Source organism: Scylla paramamosain, chromosome 37, assembly GCF_035594125.1.
Source record: "Scylla paramamosain isolate STU-SP2022 chromosome 37, ASM3559412v1, whole genome shotgun sequence".
Taxonomy (NCBI): domain Eukaryota; kingdom Metazoa; phylum Arthropoda; class Malacostraca; order Decapoda; family Portunidae; genus Scylla; species Scylla paramamosain.
The window spans coordinates 14687310-14692309 of NC_087187.1; the positions used below are offsets into that span (position 1 = coordinate 14687310).

The 5000-nt window shown below is 36.8% G+C and overlaps 1 long non-coding RNA gene across 1 annotated transcript in view; it reads left to right on the top strand.

The window, feature by feature from the left end:
- Positions 1-4919: 4919 nt before the first annotated feature.
- Positions 4920-5000, top strand: part of LOC135091512 (uncharacterized) — a 72606-nt gene continuing 72525 nt past the window's right edge. The window contains exon 1 of the long non-coding RNA XR_010262537.1: positions 4920-5000. This exon is cut by the window's right edge and continues 355 nt beyond it. This is a non-coding gene — a long non-coding RNA (uncharacterized LOC135091512).

Consider the following 5000-nt stretch of genomic DNA (forward strand, 5'->3'; position numbering starts at 1 on the left):
TGTCCCTGCCTCACCACTACCACCACCACCCACGCCCTGTCCCTGCCTCTCCACCATCACCGCTACCACAACCCACGGCCTGCCCCTGCCTCACCACTACCACCACCAGCCACGCCCTGTCCCTGCCTCACCACCACCACCACCCATGTTCTGCCTGCCTCATCACCACACACTTCACTTCCATCATAGCAACTCACGCTCCCTAACTAATAGCCAACGCTCTAGTGAAAGAAACTATGCGAGGAAGCCAGAATGAAATAGGATGAAGGGGGATACAGAAACATGTTTGAGTCACCGTCCCTTTCCGTGAGACCATTAAATAAAACTTTCTAAAACATTACGACACCTAAAAAAGAAACATTCGCGTTCAAATACTGAAGAATGCTCCCTCTATGATGTTACTAAGGAAAAAACATGGTCAGATCATAATATCCTTGCTCCTTCAGCAGCTTGAACTGAATAAAAATTACCTCGTGAAACTTGAGGTCTGCAGTACAGGACGTCGAAAGAAAATGCATGTTGCTTGTCAGTTCACGTCATGAAAAGAAAACAATTATATGTTGATCTTAAAGTGCAACATTAGCATACGCCTGAAAAAATGTTTACTTACCACAGTTGCAATATCTACCAGTCACCAGCCGTGTTGCGACAAACGAAAGTCATTCCCTCTCCCCGAAGTGAGGTTGGAAAGAGCCGCTCATCGTGTACCTCTCGATATTTTAGCTTCCTTAGGGATCCCAGGCGCGGACATTCCCACGGCTGAGCATGATGATGATGATGATGATGATGATGATGATGATGATGACGGTGATGATGGTAATAATAATAATGATAATAATAAAAATAATAATAATAATAATAATAATAATAATAATAATAATAATAATAATAATAATAATAATAATAACAATAATAAAAGTAGTAGTACTAGTAATAGTACTAGTACTAGTAGTAGTAGTAGTAGTAGTAGTAGTAGTAGTAGTAGTAGTAGTAGTAGAAGTAGTAATAGTAGTAGTAGTAGTAGTAGTAGTACCAGTAGTAACAATAAAATATAATGGTACTACTACTTCCACAACTGCTACTATTACTAGTACGACTACTACTACTACTATTATTACTACTAATAATAGTAATAATAACAATAATAATAACAATAATAATAATAGCAATAATAATAATGTTTCATTACCGATACAAATATGATAAAAGGGACTATTTAGATAGCACTTTGTGGTCCATTTAATACTCGAGCGTGTGTGTGTGTGTGTGTGTGTGTGTGTGTGTGTGTGTGTGTGTGTGTGTGTGTGTGTGTATGTGTGTGTGTTTACTTAATATTTCTTTTGCTTTTTTAATAGAAATTATCTTCATTTTACTCCTAAAAAACACTTATCTTCTTTGTTATCCCGTTCTCTCTCTCTCTCTCTCTCTCTCTCTCTCTCTCTCTCTCTCTCTCTCTCTCTCTCTCTCTCTCTCTCTCTCTCTCTCTCTCTCTCTCTCTCCCTCCCGGAAAAAAGCTATTATTGACGCGTCATATCCCTTACAAAAGGAGATTGAAGCTTTTAAATTTACATTCGTTAGAGAGGTGTAGACTAAGAGGGGATCTGGTGGAGGTATTCAGGTGGTATAAAGGATACAGCGAGGACAGAAACAAAATCCTTAGAGTTTGTAATCAGAAGAGGGCAAGAAGTGACGGCTTGAAGCTTGGTAAAGTAGACAGGAGGAAATTGGTCATCAAACAGGAAGGTAGATAAGAGTAAAGGGCATAAATAAACTCAGTAATCTGGTTGTAAATGTTGAGTCAATAGAGAGATTTAAGAGAAGCTTAGATATAGCTGGACTGATGTGTGTGTGTGTGTGACTGTGTGTGTGTTTACAGGGGAGGCGTTAGACCAACTAGCTTATTGAATCATCACCATTATAATCATCTTAAGTTCTTATGATCTTAAGTAACGTGTGACAGAGCTCTCTCTCTCTCTCTCTCTCTCTCTCTCTCTCTCTCTCTCTCTCTCTCTCTCTCTCTCTCTCTCTCTCTCTCAGCCTTCCCTCACTCCCTTCCCCCCCCCTTCATCATCCTTTACTTCGCCCCTCCTTCCTTTATCATCCCTCCCCCTCTCACTCCCTCATTCTATCACCCTGTACTCTCACTCCCTCTCACTCTACAGTAATACAAAGCGCGGCATGTCCTTGTATGCCGCGCTCACCCAGCTGGTCCCTCTCCTCCCAATGCGGTTGGCCATGTGCTCTCTCCCTCCCCCCTCTCTCTCCCACTCCTCTCCCTTTCACCTCCGATACCCTCCCTCTCCCTTCCTACACGCTCTAGTGGTGCTGAAGAAGAGTGGTGGGGGAAGGGAGGAGGGGAGAGAGAGAGAGAGAGAGAGAGAGAGAGAGAGAGAGAGAGAGAGAGAGAGAGAGAGAGAGAGAGAAATATATCTCATCCTCTCCTTCACTTCAAAGTCTCTCCTCCTCTTCCTCTTCCTCTTCTTCTTCTTCTTCCTCCTCCTCCTCCTCCTTTCCTTCCACCCTCATTCCTTCTATTCTCCATTATCTTCTTTCCCATTTATTTTTTTTATTCTCAAACTCATATTGTCTTCCTTTTCTTCCTTCGTTTCCTTCGTTTCTTTTCTGTTCATTTCATCTTTCTGTTTCCATTTTTTCGCTTCTTTCCTCTCCTTTATTTACTCTTTTCTTCATCTTCCTGTTTCCCTTTCTTCGCTTTCTTCCTCTTCTTTCTCTATTTTTCCTCATCTTTCTGTTTTCCTTTCCTTCGCTTCCTTCCTCCTTTCTTTTCCTTTCCTCTTACTCCTCTTCCATCTCTCCTTATGCCTATTTTATATTCGTTTCCTTATCTACTCTTCAATTTTTTTTTATTTGTTTACTTTTCCAGTTCTATGCTCTTTTCTCTCTCCTCTCTTTCTCTTTCCTCTCCCCCTTTCCCTTGTTCTCCCCTTCCCTCCCCGCCCCATCATCTGCTCTCTACTCGTCCCTCCCTCTGTGTCTTTGTGGCTCCCTCTGTCTTCTTCCCTCCCCGGGCTTCATTGTCGTCTGTGTGTCTGTCTGTCTGTCTGTCTGCCTGTCTGTCTACGCCTGAATGTCTGTGTCTAAATATTTGTCTCTTGTCTACATGCTATGTATCAGTGTTTGTAATTTTTTGTTCTTCCTTTTGTTTCTTTTTCTGTCTCAATGTCTGCTTGACTTTTATTTGTTTGTTGTCTGAATGTCCATAAATGTCTTCTGTTTCTGTTCGCTGCATGACGTGCTTCCATGTGTCTTGCCGTGTGTATTGACGTGTGTCTCTGTCTGCCGTGTCTGTATGTGAATCAGTTTGTTGTCATGTCTGAATGCATTCTTTTTCCATGGTTGAATGTTTGTGTTTGTTACTAGATCTCAGTATCTTTGACTGTTTTCTATGTCTAAATATCTCTGCCTGTTTGCCATTTATATATATATATATATATATATATATATATATATATATATATATATATATATATATATATATATATATATATATATATATATATATATATATATATATATATATATATGTATGTATATATATATATATATATATATATATATATATATATATATATATATATATATATATATATATATATATATATATATATACTCGTATATATATATATATATATATATATATATATACATATATATATATATATATATATATATATATATATATATATATATATATATATATATATATATATATATATATATATATATATATATATATATATATATATATATATATATATATATATATATATATATATATATATATATATATATATATATATATATATATATATATATATATATATATATATATATATATATATATATATATATATATATATATATATATATATATATATATATATATATATATATATATATATATATATATATATATATATATATATATATATATATATATATATATATATATATATATATATATATATATATATATATATATATATATATATATATATATATATATATATATATATATATATATATATATATATATATATATATATATATATATATATATATATATATATATATATATATATATATATATATATGTGTGTGTGTGTGTGTGTGTGTGTGTGTGTGTGTGTGTGTGGGTGTGTGTGTGTTGTTGTGTACGTATCATTGTGTCTTATGTGTGTCTTCTAATTCTCTTCTGTCTGTATTTTGTATTAACCTTTCTATGATTTTTTCTACTCTCCATTCTATTAACGATTTGCTAATCAAGTTGAAATATATTTCAGTGCCTGTGTCTTCTGTTCCACATTTCATCTGTGTTTCTCTGTCCTTAAAGCAAACCTTGTCTAAATGCCTTTCTGTTTAAACGTCTTGCCTTTGTACGCATGTGTTGCATTCCACCATCATTCCTTTCCTTCCATTCCTAGACTAAGCCGCCACGTCTGAAGATCTCTGAGGTTGAACATCTTGCCTTTCTTTGTCTTTCATGTCTTTGGTCTATATTCTCAAACATTTCGGCATCTTATCTCCACAACTTTAAACATGCAACAGAGGAAGCTGTAGGAATTTACACGGGTGTTTTCGTGATTCTAGTTATACTTGAGCAAGTAGTTTTTGCACCACTGATGAGGAGAAACGCCCGTGAGAATCCCACCAGTCATCTCTGACCTTTAAAGATATTTCTGTGAAAGCTCAGAGCGTTTAAGAATTCCAGCCTGACTGTCATTCTTCCTTTCTGTCGCCTGATTAACCCCGCCTCTATTTTTCCTTCTCCCTGCTGGCTTCCCTCGCTCCCCGAGTCTTCCCATGTTCCCCCTATGACCCCTCATGTCCTCTCGTGTCGCCGTGTCGTCCTCTGTGAGAGCGCCGCGCCCTGCCTGCCCCCACAAGCCCCGCCCAGCCATCACTGAACGCCAGCTAGCACGAGAACACCCATTCAGTCGCTCTCTGACCGTCATAGGGAGTGTACGTCGCGTTTCTGC